General features: G+C 38.0%; 1 pseudogene; it reads right to left on the bottom strand.

Annotated features, from left to right (window-relative positions):
• Positions 1 to 577: 577 nt before the first annotated feature.
• Positions 578 to 8,935, bottom strand: LOC109075278 (annotated as a pseudogene).
• Positions 8,936 to 26,424: the final 17,489 nt, after the last annotated feature.

Genomic DNA, 26,424 nt, shown 5'->3' with positions numbered 1-26,424 from the left:
AAAACACTAGCATCAGTGGACATCAGTGACATTTGTGTTGTCTACAATCAGCACAAGTTGTATTTTCAGTCTCTTTAACTTTGATTGCATTTGTTAAAATCTTTTCACTTAATGAGCAATTAGAGAGAGCTGCTTACACTTTGTAAAAATTGCAGTATATTTTCTTGCTTAAAATTATTGCATGATTGATTCAATTTTTACAATCATTTAATATCAGACAAAGAGTTATAAACACAGGTGCAAAGTGACTCAGGGAAACCTTTACCAAAAATAAAAAAGCCCAGATTATGAGAACAGAGACCTCTGCTGGTCACTCTTTATGACTTACAGTGACAAGTCTTTCACTTATAGAACAAAAGTGTGCTTAATTCATTTGCAAATCTCATACTATCAATACTACTCCTGTAATTTATTTATAATTCTCTGTCTGCATGTTTGTTTAGTAACATGAATGTGGAAAAGGTTTATATAAACTGCCCCTGTAGTTTATTCATTAAACCATCAGTGAAATTACAGACACATGTACTGATTGTGCAGCCACAACCTTAAATATAATATATTAAAAACCATATGCACATTAATGGCATCCAAATTTGGATTTACACCAGTCCTGAAAGCACTTCTCAGCCTCCTCCACTTTCTTCTTCAGCTCCTCTTTGTTCCCATCAGTAGTTTTGTAGTAAACTCTGACCAGCTCTTCATTAAACCTCTGCGGCAGGAAACTGGAGAGCTGACAGAACAAGACAGACAAGTTTCTATTGTGAGGAGTAAAGGTGCTCCACGACAAACTTCAATCCAGCATTCAAACAATAGTCTGCATTGATTTAAGCTCCAGCATTGTTTACAAAAAGCACTTTAGTATGAAATTTATCATACCTATTTTATCAAATCATTTTTCGTACTTAAAGAATGATTTGAAATATAATGGTTTAAATGCGATGGTACCTGATAATCTTTAATGGGAGAAGCTTCATTGGGTTTCCTCTTGCTGTAGAAATAGACCTTTTCAATGGGGTTTTTGTCCTTCATGCCGTGATCCAGATCAACCACCTGAGTAAGAGATGAAATATTGTATGAGGACATAAGACAGAGATGAAGGGGTGAATTCAGTAAACAGCTCAGCACCTTATTTCAGTGCAAAAACCTGCATCTAAACTCCTGTAATCTAGTTTAAGTTTGCAAATCAGCCCTGAAATACAACATAACTTACATAAATGGAGAAATCATCAGCACTCAGAGAAACAGTCGGGTCTGCAGGTTCATACTTGTGTACAGCTGCCTTCCATGTTTCTGTCAGCTCTTCCTGATTTGAGAGAGTCAGCAGTTACTGGCTTGTGTTTGTGACTCAGTGCAAAAGATGGAGTTTTGCCCACCAGAGTTTAAAAGATCATGATTGTTATGATATTTGGACTAACTCCTTGTAATTTTATGTTCATTTTCTGAAGTTTTGACTCTAAAAAATGCTGGGTTAATTATTGTTATGATATTTGGACTAACTCCTTCAACCCAACAGTTGGGTTGTTTTGACCCAGCAGTTGGCAGAGGTATAAAGTCCAGGGGTCAGAAAGTAAAAGTCCTGCCATATGTTTATTCCACCCATGAACTCAGCAAGCTGTTTTAACCAGAGGAGAACCAAGTCATTCCTTTCACATCACAAACGAGTCTCGAGTCAGATCCCAAGTCCTCAAAGAGTTAAAGTTAATGAGATAATTAAGTGACTAATTAAATGAAGAATGTGCATTAGTGATGAACACCTGCTGTTAACAATCAACATCACTGAAGAAAAGAGAAACACAAGAACTACAGCTGACTTCAGCCACAGCCTTGGATGAAATAACACAGCTTTTTTTTTTTTTTTTTTTTTTTTTTTTTTTTTAACACACACAAGATGGCACCGTAACTGTGGTCAAGGTTTGCTTTAATTGGTCTCTTGACCCTTTTAATAATTCAAAGTAGTTGGTTTCTAAGCAATTGCAATATTGTTTCACAGCAAACATTTGTGCATTGCTGAATCAAAAGCTTGAAGTAGCAGAGTAACTTGTGGTTTCTGCTAATAACTCATGGTAAATAAACATCGTAAAGCGGGTCTCTCTCTTTGGTTTATTGTTCAGGTACTGTATAACTACAAAAAAAAAAAAAACTATTAAACAAATGCCACCTTAATGTGTCAATATTGAATAAAAAAAAAAAAGCTATATCAACTCAGGAATTTAGCCATGAACATTTATCATACTATCCTCAACAGTGGTGACAATAATTTTTCATACTGCAGTGCATGATGGGAGTTTTTACTATGGTGTTACCAAGCATGCATTGCATCATGAAGCATTTTGTTGATTGTCACCATTGTTGAGATTGGTATACTGGTTCTTGATGTCTCTCTGTGTCTAAATAGTATAGTAGTTTTTTTTTGGTGTATTATATGTACACACACACACACACACACACACACACACACACACACACACACACACACACACACACACACACACACACACACACACACACACACACACACACACACACTTTTTTTTTGCTATTAATTCACTGTATATTTTAGAGCAACAGTGTTCTGTAGTTTCACATAGTTCTTAATGCAAAACCTGAATATTTAAATGGAAGCAAGTTATTTTAAATGAAATCAGGCCATTTCATGAGGCTTGTTTCATCACATATAAACAGCAAATATCTCAACATTGTAAAACACCACATGCATTTCTACAGAGAGAGAGATCTAGTGCAGCAAGTCAAGGGTCAAGAGCACAACTAAATCAAACACTGATCTCCATGATGGTGGGCGTCATCATTTTAACCAATAAAACATCAACATCTGATCCTCTGTAATTTCCAATAACAGCATGTGTTCATCATTAATGCACAATCATCATTTAATTAATCACTTATTTATCTCATTAACTTTAACTCTTTGAGGACTTGGGATTTGACTTGAGACTTGTTTGTGACTTGAAAGGAATGACTTGGTTCCTCCTCTGGTGAAATCAGCTGCTGAGTTCATGGATGGAGCAAAAATATGGCAGGACTTTTACTTTCTGACCCCTGGACTACCCACCGCTGGGTCAAAACAACCCAACCGCTGGGTTGGTCCCTTTTTAACCCAGCACTGGGTTATATTTAACCCAGCATTTTTTAGAGTGTAATTATTTAAACACATGGTAAGGCATGTTTTTTGAATATTGGTCATATCAGTCAAACACTAAAACCAGTGTTTTTTCAGTTACCTTTGACATGCTGTTCTCAGTCAGTCGAGCTTCTCCAACAAACTTTGGCAGTTTTCTTCTTACGATCTTGTTCAGTATGTCTCGAGCTTCCTTCAGATTATCAGCAGTGGAGGACGATATCTGCTTAAAGATCTCATCTGACAGAAGAACAGAAGAGTCATTACTAGAACTAGGGTTTCCCCAAATCATCTCATATGTAAATAATAAAAATCATTATTTTAATAATAAAAATATATTATTTTACATATACTATGTTTTTGAGACACATCACCATGAATCCCCAAAAACAGAATGTTTAACTGAGTATGGAAGATGCACTATAGGGAAAATGTACCATATATGATATATTTCACCTTCAGCGCATCTTTCAGCTGACCTGACCCTGTGAGTTTGCTGTAGTCCTCTGCTGTCTTTATGGCTTCAGAAATCTTCAGCATATCTTCAGGTTTTCCTTCATGAAGATCACGATCAGCTCGTATGAGCGCTTCTGCAAACCTAACACAGAGAAAAACATCTGAGTTTGTGCACAGGCACAAAGCTGAATTTGAATAATCTTCCTAAAAGAAGAACTGGTGATGCAGCATTTTAATATCATGGCAGCACAGATATGACATTCACTGCTGTTTGGTATCTGCAGGTGTGTTGTTTTATATCCACATCCTCTTCATGCATCAGAGAAACTCACATGGTGTCAATGATGTAGCCCATCTTGTGCTGATAGGGCCTGGCGATGGAGAGTGTATCGAGTGCGAAACATGTCATAAACATTATCAGCCTCCTGTTAGACACCACAAACATCAGTGTTTCAGAGATCCCATAATGCAGTGCTCACATTAAATCTCACATTTACGTCATACAAAACATGGGCAAAAGCGCACATTGAAAAGTTCCATGGGTCGCTTTAAATTGACTGTTGGGCTGTTGATCAGCGCAACATTGGTGTTGTTTCCAAACGTGCACATGTGAAAATGCTGTTTTACCTGGATATTCACACACGAGTGAAGTAAAAATAGCTGTGAAGTTTGTAATAGCCTAAATATTGTTTATAATGAATGCCACTATAATGATTATAATGTTTGTAAATGTTTCATTTACCAATACTTTGTTATTTTTGTGTGTGTGATGATTGAATCAGGCACCTTGTCTCTGAAGCAGATGTGATTTCTTCCGTTCACTTCACAGACTCGAGCAAACTTCAGCAGACGCTGATGGTCAAAACTGTTTCGGATGCCCAGGTGATGACAGTCTCTGTCAAATAAACATTAAATATGAGTCATAAATGAGAGGATGATCTTTAAACCAGCTTGTTGATGGATAATTTATCACACTAAAAAATGAACAAGACACGGCTGAATTAAAGTTGTCACATATAAAATAATAATATTAATACATGTTTTGTTTCAGCTCCTCTGTGAAATTAGAAAAAAAAAAAATAATAAATAATAATTAAAAAAATGTTTTTAGCTGAAAAGTAGTTGATAAATTCAGTTCATTGACTTGTCATTGTCTTGATACTCAAGAAAGCATGTCATTTAGAGGCATGGGACGTAAATAATTAAATTAGGTTAAACATATTAACATACATTTTAGACACATAATATATATATATATATCTTTGCTAAAGACCTAATAATATTTACCGTGCAAAATAGTCCCATTTGTCAACATCGATGCCGTTCTGTTTATTTGCCACAATCTCATACAGGAAGGATTTGTCTTCATCTCTGCCCTTGTATGTCCACTGAAAAATAATCACTTTAACATTTTCCACTACAGACTGTAAGTCGATGAGTTAATTAACCACATCAATATGTACCTCTGAAGTTGTTGCTCCTTCGATTAACTCTTTAATGAAGGTGACGTCTTTATCATCCAGTCCATGTTCTTTCAACACGTCTTCATTCTCAGCCTTCAGACTCTTCACAATGTCATCGAACATCAGAATTGACATCTGCTCATGCTGTTGATAAGAAGAGTGAATGTAAGTGATTATGAAACTGTTGATTATTTTCAATTTTCTATGTTATCAATCAGTTGTTGCAGCCCTAAAATTGCTCACCTTCCACTTTTCAGGAATGTCATCAGGCAAGCCTAAGAAAAAAGAATGAACTCTCAATCATATCTACATTAGCCAACTATATTTCAGGTTCAGTGTAATCACATATACACTGTCCCAACAAATAGCTTGAGTTGTCCAAATATAACGATGACACAAGTACGACACTTGCATGTTCACAGATCTTTCTGATTAGATTTCATTTTACACAAGCACTTACCTTTGGATCTTTTAATTTTTTTGGCTTTAGGAATAACCCGACCATCAAATGAATGAGAAATTGGACCATGACCTAAAAAAAGAAAAAAGGGTTAATAAGAAATAATAATAATAATAATAATAATAATAATAATAATAATAATAATAATAATAATAAACATTATTTTTTTTTAATAATAATAATAATAATAATAAACATTATTTAATTTATTGAAAATGAATGTGTAACTTTGTTACTTCTCCTTATGATTTTAATCTATATGACCCATTCCTTTTGAAATAACTTTTATCCACACAAATAAATAAATAAATAAATAAATAAATAAATAAATTAACAGCACTTCAAACAAAAGTATCAAATCAACACAAATATGAGATAAAGATACCAGTATTGCCTATTAACGGTTGCAGATTTTTTTTTTTTTTTTTTTTTTTAGTTTAATATGGTTTCTCTTGTGTAGCTGTATAATTTTCCATAAGCGTTAGCACTACTCACCCAAGTCGTGACACAGACCAGCGATCTGAAACACACCCAGGAAAATCATGTTTGGTAATGTTGAGCTCAGGGCTGATTGTCATGAAGGATCTTCACCAGACAACCTGCTAAATATGCCACCACGCTATAACACACACAAACAAGATATTAGCTTACTGAATCTAGCATTTTTACTGAGCAGACTGAGTGATTATACAATACAATAATATTTTTAAATAGTCAATCAATAAATGAAACAAAAGATATAGAGCGTCGATTAAATGTTTACAACCAGCTTTCCACAATTTCACAGTATTGAAGGCTCAGTTCAGATCAGTTCTCATCTGAATTGAATTTAATAGACCTTTGAATATAATAATATCTCACCCACGAGAGTGTTCAAAGCGATTGTGAGAAGCGCGCCGGGATACACCAGGTATATCCCTCCCAGCTGTTTGATGTGTCTGAGTCTCTGAAACCTGAGGAGTGTCGATGATCTTCACCAGCAGGGGGTGCAGCTCCATGTGTCCATGAATGGGGTCATTGAAGATCTACAAGACAAAAGACATCTGTTTGCTAAGTGCACTAACTGGTTTTAATGTATAACTAAATATAACTTAAACAACTGGGATAAGATAGTAGTTACATGGAAGACCTAAAGATGTTGTTTTGAGATGCTGACCAATATATTCGCTGCCAAGTACAATGCCGAGCGTGGGATGGAGTGTGTAAAGCAGGCTGATACTGGACTCTGACTCATCTCAATTTCTCAAAGCATATCCAATAGCGCAGAAAAACTGGATGTAACAGAAACTGTGGACTAGATACAGTTACTCCTTTATGCTTAAAGAAGATTAAGGAAAACAGTCTGACACCATAGTATTACAAGCACACTCGTCCTTTACGCTTAAAGAAGATTAAGGAAAACAGTCTGACACCATAGTATTAGAGGTGTTTCATATAGCATGGAGAGAAAATACTTCCGCTGCAGTAATATGGCTGCCCACTGCTGTGTGTGTGTGTGTGTGTTGTGTGTGTGTGTGTGTGTGTGGGTCTGTATGTGTGTGTGTGTGTGTGTGTGTGTGTGTGTGTGTGTGTGTGTGTGTGTGTGTGTGTGTGTGTGTGTGTGTGTGTGTGCACTTGGATGGGTTAAATGCAAAGCACACCTCACTTCACTTTCAAATCTAAACCAGCAGTTCTCAATTCCAGTCCTCGCAACCCTCGTGATTTTACTTCACTTGGGAACATTTATTCGGGGTTTTGTGCTACACCACTGCCTGCAGTTTTCACACACAGATGAAACTTACTAGAGAAGTGTGAAGTGTGACATAATATAGCCTACATCTGTAAATAAATACAATTTAAATTCACATCTTCACACACTTAATGCCCCTTTGAATGGAACATATACACTCCCTTCGAACATGAAACATGGCGGAATATCCTGTAATGTCCCAATTCTCTCAGGGCATTTACTGTCAAACAGAAAAATACATTTAACAGAGCTTTGTATCATTTCAGTTTGACTCACTCCGTGTCCAATGATATAACATATTCAGTTTTGCTGATTAAAATGCCTTCCTTTAATATCGGTTTGTAAATAAATTAAAACTAATAAAATAGATACAAGAATATAATCTTAAATATCACGGATGTGGAAACTGTGCTACTCCACCAAATGCTCTCTCAACTGCCGGCATTCTTAAAGGGGCAGTTCTCGATTTCAACATTCAACATATTTCAATGTAAAAGTAATAAATATTTGTCTAAATAGTACACATGCATCAAATTTGTCCCAGAAATGTAAACAATAAGAAACACCGAGATACAAAGGGCAATAATGAACCACCAAACATGCAATACCAGCATGCAGCAGCACCACTGCAGACAGGCCCTCAACTAATATGCTCTCCTTAGGGGTAAATAAGGTATAGAAAAGTACCCTTTAAAGAGATGCAGCTCTGTGGTGACCGCGTTAGAGTGGAAAAAATGTAATATTCACTCTAAGAAAGATTGTTTTGAAACCTTTGTTGTTATGAGTGTAGTGTATTTCATAGCTATACAGTATACTGTTTAAAGTATTAAGTGTTACACCTGGCTTGGAACCATATAATTCAAATGATAGATCATAATTTATAGTGTCTGCACATGTTTTTCCTGGAGGTTCTGGAATTGAATTTTTGTTATTGTAAAATGTGTGATGTAAATAAATTTAATTGACTGGTACAATTCGTGCTCTTTCACTCTGCAGCGAGTGCACACAACAAATAATATATATAATATATATATATGTTGTGTGTGTGTGTGTGTGTTGTGGTGTGTGTGTGTGTGTGTGTGTGTGTGTGTATGTGTGCAATGATGTGCCATAGTGAATGTGGGTTTCGAACATTATTTGCATTGTAGTTTAGAGTAGGTCATAGTGTAAACTGCAAGTTTAAGATAGTAAAAGAGGTAACATTAACAAATATGTTAACGTGTGGTAAATATGCTGGCAAGTCTTGATAATAGCTTATAAAAGTAAGTTAATGATAAAAACTCATGAGCAGGACATAACTTTCCATAGAGGAGATTTTCTGTGCTTTTTTAATGCTTCACTTGCCTTCATGACGTCCTTTGAAAAGTGTAAGGAGTATTTATGCAAATTCTCAGCGATTTTCATCTGTTTTTTCACTGCAGAGAAAAAAAAGCAATTTTATACCTGTTAGAGAAATATAGAATTGTTTCAGCTAAAAATAAAAATAATAATAACCTGTATACGTAGCAAAATTAATAAACAGAAAAAATATTTACATGAAAATTATTATCATGCCATTGAATTTGTATTCTGATATTTTTATATAATAAAAAAAATATATATTTTTAAATGTATCAAGTGAGAGCTATATCTTCATTTTGTTTATACATCTTTAGTTCTCACCTTGTTTTGTGCCTTCAGATGCAGACATCTTCTCTTTATTCTCAAGTATCTGATGATGATGTCTTGTGTGTTGGAGATGATGATGATGGTAATGAGGATCTGTAGAACTGTGTGTGATTTTATGGATTGAGAGGCTCTGCCCACTGCAGCATGTTATCAGGGCTTTAAATGATGAGGGTGTGTCAGAACGAGTGGTGAGTTTGCATAGCTCTTACAGGAAATGAACAGCTGTTACTGCAGATACAGGTAATACTGGAAATGAAAGCAGTTTCAGTTGGCCAAGAGGTTGTCAAGCTGCACCTCACTTTCTTTCTTGTTATGGTTATGGTTGACAACAATGAATCTGTTAGCAGTGTTAAAGGCTGATGATTTTGAAAATGAAAATATAAACACAGAGATCATATAAAAACCAATCAGTACAGTAATATAACTGTCAGGGGTTCTGTCACTTCAGTCTAGTGTGTCATTCATGGATCAGTTTTGTGACAGAGCCCTGACACTCACGTCATGTCATTGTTTTCATGTGGAGCGCGCGGCTTCGAGGAACTGCTCGAGCCGTGCGCGCTCTCGTCTGCGTGTCCTGTTTCATGTTGGAGCGTGGTGTTCGGATCCATAAGGCACTATGTCTTGCTGAGGTTTCGGTTTCGTGTCGGGGGACCGGACACTCGCGTTCCATGCTGTCTTGTTGTGGGAGCGTAGGCGCAGTGTGTCTCCGTGTTGTCTTGGATTGTTGTCATTTCTTGTTATATTTGTCTTGTGCTTTGTTGCACGCAAGCTTGGTTTTCGCTGGCTGCGTGCTGTCTTGTGTGTGAACGCGGCTTATGAGTTTGCTCATTAGCTGCGTGTTTTGTGTCTGTTCAAGCAGCATGGCTTGTGATTGGTTTGCTGGCCATGTGCTTGTGGTTTTTGTTTTGGTGTAAGCACATGGCTTTGGTCTTAGTTCAGATGTGCCATTGTGCACCTCGTCAATTGTTCGACCCAACCCATCTGTTACTCTGATTATTGATGTAATTTTTCCCCCACATGTGTTCCTCGTTACCCATCCTGTTTAGCGAATGGCCACCTTTGCGCCGCACATGCGCGCCCTGCGATGTTGCACTTCTGCTGAGGCCCAAGTACGGGCTCGCTGCAGCAGCTGCCGGTGGACATCCACAACCCCGCCACATCCAATGGTGTGACGTCAGAAGTCACCGGCCCATCACGACACAACGCCCACGGCACCACATACAAGTGTGGACGTGATAACCGAAAGCCACGCGCCATCTATCAAATACGTACGTCTCTCATGTCGATTTCCCCATTCCCGTACTGGAAAAACCGGGGGAAGTATTGTTGAAGCAATTTATGGAAGTTTTAATGGGATCAAATAAAATAATATTGTCCTTCGTTTATTAATCACGGGTTTTCTTATGTTTTGTAAAAGGATGTCTAGGCTAAAATGGCACAACTTAAATCTAATATATATTTAATATTGTCCGAATATACGGAGCTGATTTCGTCATCATAACAGCTCCCTAAAAGCTTAATGTTGATTAAAGTAGGCTAATGTCAATTAAAATTTTAGAACGATTACCTTGTTCATTTATGTAATGAGATAAATTCAGACTTTTATTAAAAAACGATTTTGACCTACCCAAGGCAAAATTGAAATGCTATCCAAATTTAAAGGGGGACAATTTAGATTTTTTGGTATTGTAAAAAGTATGCCAAATATTGTCAAAAGTTGGTATGGGTATAATTGTCATTTTAATTTTCTAAAGATTAATCAATCTTATCATAAAGTGTTAACATTTTTGAATGATGAGAATCAAACAGTTCCCCATATGCAGAGGCTACACATACTTAGGTGAATAAAAGATTGCATTGATAGATTAGATAAGAACATGACATTGAAACCTTCAGGCCTTGTTCATCACAACTTGATATGAAAAAACATGTCCAGGTTCCTCCAACATACTTAAAAGCTGAATGAAAAAGGCACCATTGGTTTCATTGGGTATTTTTATATTTATTATTTTACCAAAAATAATTACAGGTACAATTTTACAAAAAATAAATACAATACATAATAATATCATAATAATAATAATATACACCACCAGTTTTTGAACAGTAAGATGTTTTATTATTTTTGAAAGTCTCTCTGCTCACCAAGCCAGCATTTATTTGATCCAAAACACAGCAAAAACAGTAATGTGAAATATTTTTACAATTTAAAAGAATGCTTTCTATTTGAATGTATTTTAAAATGCAGTTTATCTCCTGTGATCAAAGCTGAATTTCTTCATTCTATTACTACAGTCTTCAGTGTATTAACATAATAATAATAAAATGTTTTTTGAGCATCAAATCAGCATATAGAATGATTTCTGAAGGATCATGTGACTGGAGTGTAAGTCACCTTTGTAATCACAGGAATACAATTTCATTTTAATAGAAATTATAGGAAAATTGCTTATTTTAAATAGCAAAATATAATACAGACAAAAGCAAAATATTATACAAATATTTTAAAATTGGAATGTTTTTTTTGTGTACTTCGGATTCAATAAATTTTTTTTTGTTTTTGCAGGCTTGATGAGCAGAAGATTATTTCTTTAAAAACATAAAAAAAATTAATCACTGTTCAAAAACTTTGACTGGTTGTGTTTAACAAAAGGTATGCTCAAAAATATTATAAAGTCTGGAGCAGCTGACTGAAACAGTCTGAATGATCCAGATAAACAGTGTCTTGACATGCCGCACACACACATACATACAATAGACTACACACAGAGAGATTCCTTGCTTCAATATATCCTCCGTTCTCCCTCCAGGTAGTCTTTGATGGCATTCTGTTGACTTTTTACTGTCCATCTGGAGAAACGGCAGGCCCCTGTCACCTCCCCAACAGAATAACCCACGAGACTCTGTACCAACGTGGACCAATGTCCCTTACAAACTTCCACTTTATGTCCTTTGGCGCTTCTCTTAAAAATAGAGATTAACTACGTGTCGGGGGTATATGTGTCCACATAAAAATATTTAACTCATCATTCTACATAAAACATATTTATGATTTTTAACAACAAAAATCAATCAATGGTCATAAAGAAATGCTCTCACCATACCTCCATGCACCACTGCATGGCTTATGTGGGTCGCCTGTTCAACGTGAACTGTAACAAGTAAGTTTTCTTCCTGGTGTGGAAACTGCAGCAGGGACCACCTTAACCCTCGGGAGAACTGCCCTGCATCAGGCTTGGACCTGAGTATGTGTAGAAAAATTTGCTGTGAAAACATTGACAAACAAACATTATGTGATCTTTTCGTATTAATATAGAATAATACAAAGATAACTTGTGACATACACAGTTGGTTATACCGCAAGACATAATGACATGATGCGGTTGCCCAACCAAGTAACTGTGTCGATGTGTACTGTGATCAGAGGGTAATTCATTAAAGATGTCTTTATAGTATGTGATTGTTTTGTGGTGTGCGTGTGTGTGTGTGTGCGCCCCGTCCGCCGTCCGGTCTGGTGGTGGTTGTTGGTCAGGCTGAACAGCTGATAATGCGTTGTGAGAGGGATGCACGGTGTGTGTGCTGAGTGTGGGTGGCTGGTGTTAGTGTGGGGGGAGGAAGGGGTTATAAAAATAGTGCACAGGGAGTCATAATTGATTTTATGTTTAAGACTTGTTGTTGTGTGCCGTTATTTATCTATCTATCGTCTCTCTATCTATCTACACATGTATGTATGTAATAGTACTGTATTGTTGTGTGGGTGTGTACGCATGATGCCACGAATACATACATACATACCTATACATACGTGGGTAGGATAGACCCACCAATCATACAAACACTCATCTCACCCCCAACTCCAACCCCACACACACACACACACACACATATATATCTATATATCTACTATCACACACACCTATATATATATATATATATATATAATAAATATCATATAATGTTGGTTTTATGATGAATGTCTTTGACCCGGCAGTGTTCGAATTGATGGGGTTGGGGGTTCTGGGACTCTTACAGACTGCAGGACCCCCATAAGGCCCAAAATTAACTTTGGGGGTCCCCTGGTTTTTCATTAAAACTAAAAATAGAAACAATATTTGACATAGCCCCCATCTATTTTTTATGATCGAAGTATTGCGCCAAGCCGCTTCCATAAAAAGCTACTTCAAATTAGATGTGTGTCTGAAAATACATCAAGTTGCAACACACGCTGTTTTCTGAAGGAATTTACTTTGACTGCGGGGTGCGACGTCGCTGTGTGATTGGCTGGCAGAGTGAACCTTCCTGGATTATTTTACCTCACGCGGATGGTAAGATAGCTCATTTTTTGGTTTAAGTACGGTTTGGTACACCTAATTTACTGCTACTGAATAGGCGCATTTACTTTAACCGACAGTTACTTTTATGGCACTTTATCTGTCAATAGTTGTTTTTTTTATATTACATAGCTCACTCATCGGATTGCCAGTTAAGTAATTAGCCATCTAACGTAATCTTGAAAAAGCTTGTAATAAAACTACTGCTAAAATTAACACTGAATCAGAGTTAAAGTTAAATGAGATAATTATGATTAATTGAGTGATGATTGATCCTTCATTATTGACGAGACCTGATGTTAACGAGCACCAATAAAGATGAAAATCACTATTTAATGTCACCATTATAGTGGCCAATGTTTGCTTTTAGTTGGGCTCTCTGACCCTTAAAAAATTTTAAAGTCAGATTTTGCTTTCTATTGTTGTAATGGAGTGATAAAACAGACGCAAACAAAAATATTGTTTTTTCCTGAATAATGAGTTAAATTTTACATTGTTGATTATTGCAGCTGAATGATTTCTTCAGCATAGGATTGGCCTCAGCATTTTAAAAACAATCTGTTGGAATTTCTTTAAAAGTGGTTTGTTCAAAATCTTTCAAAAGAGTCTTGCATTTAATACGCAAAACATGAAGAATCAACCTGTGAACCTCAACGACGTGCATAATCAAAAAAGCATGTTCGCAGTGCATAACCACATCACATAATCATGCTTTTTATTTTGCCCATCTCTATAACAACTGAGTTATAACAGCCAATCCAAATCTAATTTTGGGGTAAAAAACGTAAGAGTCAAGAGCCCAACAAAGCAAACACTGACCACTATAATGTAATATAAAAAAATGTGATTTTTGTCTTTGCTGATTCTGCTTATTAACATCAGGTCTCACCTCAATAATGGTCAATCATCACCAGTTAATCACTTAATTATCTCATTAACTTTAACTCCGCTTTCAGTGTTAATTTAACACTCCTATTTTTAACACTTTCACTCTTGAGTGTGGTCTCACATGTACCCCAGGAGAGTTAATTTCCACTTGATATTTTGCTGTGTATTAATGGAAGAGTTACAGGTTTTTTTTTTTTTTTTTTTTTGTAAATGTTTTACCAATACTTAAAGTACCTTTTCTAAACTCTAACACAGCTACACACCTACATCACACAATTAGCCAAATAGTTCATTTTCCGCTCAAAACCACAATTTGTTAAATCAATACAAACTCTACATTTCAAAATGCTGAATACCTTTTTCTACATGTACTAATTCTATCAAAACAGCAAACACACTAAAATCAAATAATTCGACAAAATATTAGCATCTCTTCTCTATCTATTAGGAACATATAGTCACACAGTGACTGCCAAAATACTAACAGTGATGGTTTTTCAAAACTGCATTACTTTCTTGTGCATATTTGACATAGATGTTTCAGTTCACCTGCATATAGACAATATAAAAATCCATTGTTTTTTTGTAATTTGCTACCTTCCCTTCAACTGAAACCCATTTTACATTTTTAAAGGGTTAGTTCAGCCAAAAAATAAAATTATGTCATTAATGACTTACCCTTTATGTCATTCCTTAAAACCCGTAAGACCTCCTAATCTTCGGAACACAGTTTAAGATATTTTAGATTTAGTCCGGTGAGCTTTCTGATCCTCCACTGAAAATGTATGCACGTATACCGTCCATGTCCAGGAAAGTGCTGTAATAAAAACATCATCAAAGCAGTCCATGACATCAGAGGGTCCAAGAATCTCATTGGAAGCATCGAAATACACATTTTGTTCCAAAATAACAAAATACTTAATTTATTCTGCTTTTTCTCTTCTTCCGGTCTGTTGTGAACGCTGACCGTCAGACTGTTGACGCACGCCAAGTTGACGCAGCTTGGTGTGCCCACAACAAAGAAAACACGTCAGCAGCCGTATGCCGCAAGGCCACTCACAGTGTTGTTCATAGTATAGTTGGGGGGTCTATAGTTCAGTGGGTGCCTGGGGCAGAAGAGGGACGGGGGCGTTCTGGACAGCCCAGCCTGACAGCCTGGATGCATGGCCGTCCCTTCAGTCTGCTGGTCCTGGCTCAGACCGCCAGTCTCCCTGATGGCAGCAGACCGAAGAAGCTGTGTGATCGGGTGAGTGGGATCACCCGCAATGCAGGCTTCTATGAAGTGAGATGGGTTCCATAAATGTCCTAAGGGAGGGGAGAGAGACACCAATGATCTCTCAGCTGCTCTCATTGCGCGCTGCAGAGTCTTCTCCGCAGGACGCCACAGGCTTCCATACCACACAGTGATGCAGCTAGTCAGAATGCTCGATAGGTGACAGTAAAATCCAGAGGAATATCCTCTGCTGGAGAGATAGAGACATTGACTGCGAAGGTGAGTAAGTTAGGGAATATGAGTAAAGCAATTATCGATTGAATGAGAGTTAAAGTTAATGAGATAATTAAGTGATTAATTGAGTGATGATTGACCATTATTGACGCATAGAACCGATGTTAACGAAAGGAATCAACAAAGACCTAAAAATCACTATTTTAATGTCACCATTATAGTGGCCAATGTTGCTTTTTAGTTGGGCTCTTGACCCTTAATATTTTTAAAGTCAGATTTTGCTTGGCTGTTGTAATGGATTTATAAAAACACTGGCAAACAAAAAATATTGGTTTTCCTGAATCGCTGAGTTAAACTGTCATTGTTGATTATTGCGCCTAATCGATTCTTCTTCAAAGTACATAGGATTACCAGTATTTAAATACAATCTGTGGAATTTCTAAAAGTTGTTTTGTTCAAAGATCTTCAAAAGAGTCTTTTCAAATAGACATGCAAACATCAAGAATCAACCAGAACCCAACGACGTGACAATCAAAAAGCATGTTGCAGGAGACTTCAGGTTGCAGTACATTCTGGGTGCCACCTATCAAAATTCATCCATGGCTCCCATGATGCACTGTGGCATGAATAAATTATTACCTGAATTGTCCTAGTAATGTCCTTTTGTGTTTTAGGCTTTAAATAAGTTTGGTGATTCAGGACAAATAATTATTATGTAAAAACATAACTATTATCACATAATCATGTTTTTATTTTTTGCTCACCTCTATTACAACTGAGTTATAACAGCCAAACCAAATTTAGTTTTTAAAATGGGCAGTTAAGAGCCCAACCAGCAAACACTGACCACTGTAATGGTGACATAAATTTTTTTGATTTTTTTGTCTTGTTGTTGATTCTGCTTGTTAACATCAGGTTTAGTCATCAATGGTCAATCATCACTCAGTTAATCACCAATGATCTTCTCAGCTGTTTCCTACTCATGGGGCAAGCAGTAAGAGTCTTCCAGCAGGACGCCAAGCAGGCCATACCACACAGTGATGCAGCTGGTCAGAATGCCTCGATTGCGCCTCTGTAGAAGGTGTACATGATGGGGTGTGGGTCATTGCCTCTCAGCTTCACGGAGGAAGCTAGAGACGCTTGCTGTGATTTCTTGGCCAGTGCTGGCGGTAAGTTGTCGGTCCAGGAGAGGTCCTCAGATGTGCACACCCAGGAACTTGGTGCTGCTCTACTCTCCACAGTCGCAGACCGCTGATGGTCAGAGGAACATGCTGGAGGGGTAAGCGCCTCCCTGAAGTCCCACAACACCCTCCTCTCTTCTGCCTTCCACGCTCAGAGAGAGATTGCTGTCACTGCACCACCCGCCAGGCTGGCTCACCTCGGCCCTGTAGTTTGTCTCATCTCTGTTGCTAATGAGACCCACTACAGTCGTGGCCACATCCGCAAACTTAATGAAGAGGTTGGAGTTGTGTGACGGTGTGCAGTCATGTGTCAGCAGAGTGAAGAGGAGGAGGCTCAGCACACATCCTGGGGGGCCCCAGTGTTCACAGTGTGATGGTGCTGGATGTGTGTTAAGCTGGGGTCGGACACGAGACTGCCTGGAGGTCTTCCAGTCAGAAAGTCCAACAGCCAGTTGCACAGCGAAAGTGCTGGTTCCCCCCAGCTCACCAGTTTTGTGAATGAGCTGTTGAGGGATGATTGTGTTGAATGCTGTCCGAAGTCTATGAACAGAATTTGACGTATGAGTCTTTTTTCCTCTAGATGTGTGTGAGTGCTGGAGTGGGAGGGTAGTTGAGATGGCATCATCGGGCCTAATCGTTGGACCGACATGCAAACTGGAATGGGTCCAGGAGAGGGGGGAGGGCAGACTTGATGTGGTGCATGGACTAGCCGCTCAAGCGACTTCATGAGGATGTGGGAGTAAGTGCAACAGGACGGCAGTCATTGAAGCATTGATGGAGATGGCTTCTTTCCGGGACTGAATGATGGTGGCAGCTTTGAAGCATGCCGCCGCAGGAACAAACATACCTGATCTAAGCGGAGATGTTGAAAATGTCTCTCGTGGGGCTACATCAGTGAGTTCCTGCTGCATGAAGTCTCTCAGGGCACACGCCTCCCCAGGAATGTTGTCAGGGACCCGGAGCTTATGCAGCATTGATCCTGCAGTTTAAAAGATCTCCCTCACGCTGTCTGGGGTCAGCATCATCACCTGTCACTGGGAGGAAGTGGAGCTCCTGTGCAGTGGAGCTGTTTTGTGCCTCAAAGCGAAGGAAGAAGGTGTTCAGCCTGTTCAGCAGAGAGATGTTGCTGTCACAGGTCCGGGCTGTGGGGCCAGGAAGTCCCAGAATGGTCTGTATCCTGCCACAGGCCCGGAAAGGTTCTAAGGTCGCTGGAATTGATGGGCTATCCCTCCTGAGTGCTCACCTCTAGCCTCTCTGGATGCCGCTGGGATAGTTGGCCCTGGCTGTTCACTGCCCAGCCTGAAGGCGCTGCCCGCCTCCAGGAGTCTGTAGAGCCCCCGTCATCCACGGCTTCTGGGTTGGTCTCGACAGTGATGGTTTTTGTGACTGTTACATCCTCACACTTGGTGATGTAGGCAGTGACAGTCTCTGAGTACCCTGAGGTCAGTGAGCCAGTGGCAGCCTGCTTAAACATATTCCAGCCAGTTGTATCAAAGCAGTCTTGAAGAGCCAGACCACCCTTCTGGCCACACTTGAATCTGTTTCTGAAACTGGTTTTGGCGACTTCAACGAGCGGTCTGTATGCAGGCATTAGCATGACAGTGATCTGGTCTGGAGGCACCAAGGCGGGGGAGGGGAGGGCTTTGTAAACCTCTGTGTGGTGTAAACAAAAGTCTAAAATGTTATTACATTTGTTGTTCTGATTGTTTTCACTGTTCTCATTTGTAAGTCACTTTGATAAAAGCATCTGCTAAATGATTAAAATGTAAATGTAAATGCTACCCTCTTTTGCTGGAAAGTTAATGTAAGTTGGTGTATTTTTTGAAAACACACTCTTTAAGTCAGCATGGTTGAAATTCAAAGCTATGATGAGAAAAGCATCGGGTGTGCTGTCTGGCTGCTCACTGATGTGCTGGTACAGTTCATTTAGTGCATCGCTCCTGGGTTACAAGTTGCTGTTGTTCCTCGGGGAATCGTAGACCCAAACGAGCAGTATGGCAGTATATTCTCTGCAGATAGAACGGCCAGCACTTAATAATAACCGCAACCCACCAGGGTGAGGGTTTTCCTCCCGCGCGACGAGAGCTCTGGTCTGCTCGATAGCACGCCAGCTGGTCGAGTTGAATGGCGAAGTCCGAACGCTGTCGCTGAGCCATGCTTCCGAAAACAAAAACACAACAGTCTCTTACAGTCCTTTGAGTTGAACGTAGTAACGGATGAAGTCCAGTTTATTGTCCAAAGAGCCGCACGCTAGCACGGCTGGTGGGGATAGATGCTTGTGTGGCTAGCCATAGCCTAGCCCTCGATACCTCCGCTGCCATTCCTCTTCTGCTTCTCTCACGCCCAGCTGTGGGCGAGATGCAGCAGTGGGGGGGTCGGTGATGATGTAGGCCTCCAGAGCAGCCCGAGATATCGCGAAGCGTTCTATGGGCGCTGAGTTTAACTCAAAATGCGGCTCTGGCCGACATCCAGCAGAAACTCACGACTGTAAGGCGCTTAAAGACAGGTAGGACGGATGACGCATATACAAAAAACACTGCGACTCACAAGACAAAAACACGAAAACACCGTGTTGTTATATTGAGCATTTTTTATTTTCATGTTTCATCGAAATGCTGCAATATTGTAAAAGATGACAGCTGTGCATTAAAACAATAAAATATATTCAGCACACTTTTGGTTCTCATTTTCTTATTTTGATTGTTGTTCAACCCTGTCCAGCTGGTTTTATTAGGCTTTAGAAACTTCCTAATTAGTGTATAAAAACAGATTAATTAGTGATACATTAATCACAAACACATATATGAACCAGCGGAAGTAATACTCAAAAATAAAACAAACATTTATTAGACAAGAAATAAATACTTGCTCCACCATTGTTGTTGATGAATAGTTTATTTTTGTCAGCTTTGACAATAACAAGCTGAAATGTACAACATTTTCCTTATAACCTGTTTTCCCATTAATCACACAAGATATAACTGAACTCTTCTGCATCCTAAAAGATGAAAGATAGGATGTAGAAAAGACTCATATCAAATTCAATCTCTAAAAATGAGCAACTCCCCCAAAATATCTCACAAGAACTGCACCCAGATCTCTACTCTACACACATTGTATATTACCAAAAAAATAAATGGTCCATCAGTTACCTATATTTATCCATCACCAAACAAACCTGTCCTAATATAGCACAACCCTTCACCATTATCTCTTGTTAACTAGTGCCTGTTCACCCAACATCCAGCACCACATTGTGAATACACACACACAACAACATGCATATAGAAAGCTGCTCAAACACCAACATAAATCAGCTATTAGCCCCAAATATCAGTCTACTGTATTTAGAAGAACTGAAATCAAGGTAAAATCTTCCCCACTATAGTTTAATAGCTGTTTCTTTAAACCACTTACTTTCATGATTTTACTCTTTCTCATCACTGATTTTTCATTGCACTGTTTTGTTAGCAGTATCTGCCACACTTTATTCACAAAAATAATCTCTTTATTTAGGCACATGTGGCTTCAATAGCTGTCAATCAATTGTAATCATTCAATCCTGGCATTACTCCTTTTCTAGACGCTTTGGATAAAAAGCATCTGCTAAATGAAATTAATTGCATTGATATCTCAATTCATTGTAGGTATATTGCCAGTTGCAGAGAAAAAACAATTAAAAATAAAGTAAAGATATAACATAATTGTGAGAGCAGATGAATCACTTATTAGACTATTTTGTTTAGAAATTATGCACTAAACATCAAATTAATGATTAAACCAACAGTCCTACTTTAAAGATGAATGAGGGAAATGGATGATGGAGTTATAAATACTCTGTCACACATTTAACAGAGAGAGAGGCAGTGTCACTGGCACACCACGACCCAGGATTGGGATACTCCCCTTCAGAAGTTGGTAACGGGTTCAGCATAGCCACTGTAGGACCCCCACAGAGATCCCAGACACCACTGAGCACCTTACAGGAGCGGGACCTCATTTATGCAAATTAAGCACAGCCATCCAATGAACGGGTGGTCAACTGTTGTCTCAAAGATTGGGCCTCAAAATTCACCCTTTTCAGAGGTGGATCATAAATGGCAGACATACAAGAGACCCAAGCAGGATCAGGAACGGGAGCTGGAGCAGGAGCAGAAGCAGTGGACGGTAACGCTCAATGCCTTAAGATTGGGATACTCTCCTTCAGTAGGTAATCATCTCCACAGCCACGACCTTCCAGAGCTTCCAGACGCCGGATCACCTTTACAGGAGCCAACCTCTGTTATACTGCAGTGGTCCAATGACGATGCCCTTGATCACACACTTTGGTACCTTTTAAACGCATGCTGATCGTGATAGCTCACTACACACTTGAAGAAGAAAAAGAGAAGAGAGAGGGTGAAGCCTTTGAATCCAGGTACAGTAGGTACATCCAAACGTTGTTTCTACCGCCAGATTCTCTCGTCAGCCATGCCTGCAAAGTGCACGGTAGCTTTGACCGCTATTTGAAAATATAGCATTTGTCTTCGTACACTGATTATGAAATTGTTATGTTTTATAAATTATTTTCTATTTTAGTAAAACGTGAGGCCTGTATAATTTCGCTCCCATTATTTAGGCTAATTAAAACAAGAAACTAATAAATTAAACCTGCACGATGAAGCTAAATCATTGAAATTCTAAAGAATGGACGGATTAATAAACACCAATGATTAAACTCAAGTTCTCTCACATAATCACCAAAATGATGCAAAAAAGAGCTTCATTAATAGACAACTTCAGTGGATTTTAAAGGGAGTCAAACAAGGCTTTGCTTACTATACAGAATTTAAGTAAAAAAAAAAAAAAAATTTCAGCCGCATTTAAATGCAGGTGTGTAAAATGTCTGCGCGTAAGATTTAGCATGAAAGGGGATGCTGAGTGCACGCGTACAGCATTTATTCTTATTTGTTTTATCTTCATTAGAAATCTTGTTTTGGTTTTATTTTTGATACTGTACGTAAAAATAATTTACGTGCTTGTAATGCATATGCAAAATGTGAATAATTATTCATATTTAAGTGTTCTGTGCTTAAAATTACACGCGCGATGTAGGACAGGGAGGCGCCCTCTAAATCACTTGAATTTTTTCCTGATAATGAATTAACTTAAATTGTGGTGTCTCACATACATGATAAATATATCTACAGAAAGTTTGAAATGTCTTTTTAAACTAATCAATTCAGAATAGAAAGCATTATGTAATTATGTAATCTTGCAGCCGACAAGAAAACACATTTGTTTATTAATAAATAATTAAAATGTTCAATTTTTTACAAATTATTAGCTACTTCTGCCTGTGCTTTGGGGCAAACTTAATGCATGTGCTTGAGCTGGGAATATATTAAGGCTCATTATGGATTATAGATGTAAATTTAATATAAACCCAAGCATTAGTTGAAGCTTAATGACAAATGAACACTAGTAACTAGAAAAATCTTACATGGGAGGCAGACCTATTAAATAGCCTCCCTCTAGACATCTCTCTGTTAAAGTTTTAAAAGCATTTTACACGCTGCTTGCATAAATTCTTCTTTCAGAACGGTCTGTAATGGAGAGAACGATACCTTAACACTGATTTTCCTGAAACACAAAAAAAACTAAAAAAAATTGAAATAAAATTGATTTTTTTTTGAGAATACAACCCTTCTCTGCAGATATTGTTGCTCCTGTTTGGGCATTGTGTAAATAGGCTACAAAAAAATAAAAAAAAATAAAAAAAATAATAATACACACACACAATGTCTCCAAAACCCAAAATGTTTTTTGCCGCTGTCTGTAATCCATGTGTATTCCCAAATTTAAAAAGCCTATAAAACATCATAGACGATCATACTGATGTCTGGACTCTGCTTGGGATTTAGAAAAACATAAAGAGGATGGTTCAATATATTAAGTTATAAGTACACATTTCTGTAGAGAATTTATATTTCATGTCTAAAAAATAAATATTGTATAGACGCAAACAAAATACAATTAACGCAACAGTTTGCTAATTTATTTATTTATTTTTTTTGAGTTAAGGCAATCCCCCTGAAGTTATAATAACTAATAAACTATATTGCGCTTATACATTAGTCAACATCGAAGTGGATCAAACCCTTCTTCAAAGTTGCCCTAAACCAAAATGACAAGTCCTATCTAAACCTGTTCTGCAAGTTTGATACCCTCATAAGACACACCGTCCATATGAAAGACCAAGAGATTCACACCTTTATTCCACTCCCACAAGCTATACAGAACTACCTCAACCCCTCCAGCTGAGCTGAACTCACCTGTTTTTGCTCAGGGAGGAACGGTGTGTTGTCATGTTACTAGTTGGAAACATGCCTGCACTCACAGCAGCCCTACTCTTTTTTATTCATTATTTTCCTGCAGCCCATATTATTGTTTTTCACAAGACCATACACAACAACATCAATTGATAATTAATCATTATTTTAATTTAAAAATCATTGTTATTTGCAACCCAGTCTCATATAAAAACGCACTCCCCTGACCACGCTATCCAAAGTGCAAACGTAGAGGGGTTAGCCAATGGCCCTTGAACAAAGGACTGTTACGCTTTTTTTTGCCTATTCTTTTCCTAGTATTGTTTTACACCAAGTCACGGACTTTCTCAAGATTCCTAATCAGTGAGAAACAAAAAAAAACATGGCGACATTTCTCTCTCATTTTTTAGTGAAAAATCAATATTTTGAAAGGGCTCTACAAAATAAGTTTTTGATTACATTTCTAGCGTAAAATATATTTTATTTAAGGGTCATTCCACTCACAGCGTGAATGTACATAATCACTCGCTACCGTTGTTGCGTAAGATTTTTCAGATCTCGCCAGAATAACGTGAAAACTGCAACGCTTTTGGTTGCTATGGACGCTGCTATCGCCTAGTATAAAGGTGGGCCCCAGATTCCACATACTCACATTTCGCCTCGGCCTGACGGATCAAAACCCCGCTCCACCATATGCTGGCGCCTGAGGTTGATTTTGCTGATCAACACATTAATCAATCACACTCAATGCGACGCGACGCACACACACACACACACACACACATCATCAATACCACATTAACCGCGGGTAGCTGGAGAAACTAATGTTGACAAAGTGACGAAGTTACTTAAAAAAAGGAAGAAGAAGCACTTTAGTTATCCAGTTATTTAGTTACTTTAGTTATTTTAAATATCCAGGCAGTGTTCCACTGATGTGATGACGTTTCTTATGACATATTCAGTGGTGCCACCACGTGTCTGGTCTTAGGACAACCACTGATCTATATTATAGATCAGTGGTAATAACTTATTTCTGTATTATCAAGTTTTTTCTGCATGGAGGTGAATTAATTGTATTTATATTATTTAAAGTATGCACATTCCATTCATCTATCTATCTATCTATCTATCATCTATGTGTGAAGGAGAGAGATGATCTGTCAAGCTTTTGTAAACACACATGTGTCTCTGGCTCTCAAGGGGCTAAAGTGGGAGTCTTTCATTTTTGAATTTTTTTTTAATATACCAAACAACATACATAGCTTATGGAACAAAACTGTCCACGATATAACATATTCAGTTTTATGATTAAAATGCCTGCACATCGTTTGTAAATAAATTAAAAATCCAATAAAATAGGATACACAAGAATATAATCTTAAATAATGGATGTGAAACTGTGCTACTCCACCAAATGCTCTCTCAACCGCCGTGGCATTCTGGGCAGTTCTCGACAACATCCAACAACATATTTCAATGTGTGCACAAATATTTGTCTAAATTAGTACACATGCATCAAATGTGTCCCAGAAATGTAAACAATAAGAAACACCGTAGATACAAGGCAATAATGAACCACCAACATGCAATACCAGCATTGCAGCAGCACCACTGCAGACAGGCCCCTCAACTAATATGCTCTCCTTAGGGGTAAATAAGGTATAGAAAAGTACCCTTTAAAGAGATGGAGCTCTCCAGACCAAGTAGAGTGGAAAAAAAAATGTAATATTCACTCTAAGAAAGATTGTTTTGAACCTTGTTGTTATGAGTGTAGTGTGTATTTCATAGCTATACAGTATACTGTTTAAAAGTATTAAGTGTTACACCTGGCTTTGGAACCATATAATTCAAATGATATCCATAATTTATAGTGTCTGCACCTGTTTTCTGGGAGGTTCTGGAATTGAATTCAGATCTCTATCACATGCAGATATTTAGGTGATAAAGTGCTTTTTAGTACACTGTACTCTTTTCACTCTGTATTTCAGTGCACACAACAAGTAATATATATATATATATATATATATATGTGTGTGTGTGTGTGTGTAAAATGTGTGTGTGTGTGTGTATGTGTGCAATGATGTGCCATAGTGAATGCGGGGTTTCGGAATATTATTTGCATTGTAGTTTAGAGTAGGTCATAAAGTGTAAAACTGCAGCTTAAGATAGTAAAGAGTAACATTAATAAATATGTTAACGTAGGAAAACAATGCTTGGCAGTCTTGATAATAGCCATAAAAAAGTGTTAATGATAAAACTCATGAGCAGACATAACTTTCTCATAGAGGAGATTTTCTGTGCTTTTTAATGCTTCACTTGCCTTCAAGGATGTCCTTTGAAAAGTGTAAGGAGACATAAATTTCAGCTTATTTTCATCTGTTTTTTCACTGGGTAGAGAAAAAGCAATTTTTATACCTGTTAGAGAAATATAGAATTGTTTCAGCTTGGAAAAAAATAAGAAACCTGTATAATGTGAGCAAAATTAATAAACAGAAAAAAAATATTTATTACGAAATTATTACCATGCCATTTAATTTGTATTCTGATATTTTTATAATAATAAAAAATATATATTTTTAAATGTATCAAGTGAGAGCTATATCTTCATTTTGTTTATACATCTTTAGTTCTCACCTTGTTTTGTGCCTTTCAGATGCAGACATCTTCTCTTCTTCTGGCATCTGATGATGTTCTGTGTATGGCGATGATGATGATGGTAACGAGGAGGATCTGTGTAGAACTGTGTGTGACTTATGGATTGAGAGGCTCTGCCCACTTGCAGTATGTTATCAGGGGCTTTTAAACCATTATAAAAATAGAACGAGTGGTGAGTTTGCATAGCTCTACAGGAAATGAACAGCTGTTACGATAGGTAATACTGGAAATGAAAGCAGTTTCAGTTGGCCAAGAGGTTGCCGTTGCACCTCACTCTCTTTCTGTTATGGTTATGTTGGACAATAATGAATCTGTTAGCCTGTTAAAGGCTGATGATTTTGAAAATGAAATATAAACACAGAGATCATATAAAAACCATCAGTATTATAACCGTTGGGGTTCTATTTCACTTCAGTCTAGTGTCATTCATGGTTTTGTGACACAGGAGCCCCTGACACTCACGTCATGTCATTGTTTTCATGTGAGCGCGTTTCGAGACTGCTCGAGCCGTGCGCTCGTCTGTGCGTGTCCTGTTTCATGTTGGAGCGTGGTGCTTCGGATCCCGGCACTTATGTCTTGCTGAGTTTCGGTTTCGTGTGTCGGGGACCGACACCGCGTTCCATGCTTGTCTTGTTGCGGGAGCGTGGTTCCAGTGTTATCTGTATTGTTGTCTTTCTTGTTATATTTTGCCTGCTTGCT

Source organism: Cyprinus carpio, chromosome B1 (assembly GCF_018340385.1).
Source record: "Cyprinus carpio isolate SPL01 chromosome B1, ASM1834038v1, whole genome shotgun sequence".
NCBI classification, from domain to species: Eukaryota; Metazoa; Chordata; class Actinopteri; order Cypriniformes; family Cyprinidae; genus Cyprinus; species Cyprinus carpio.
The sequence above is the reverse complement of the archived record's forward strand: the minus strand, read 5'-3'. Positions and strand labels throughout refer to the sequence as shown.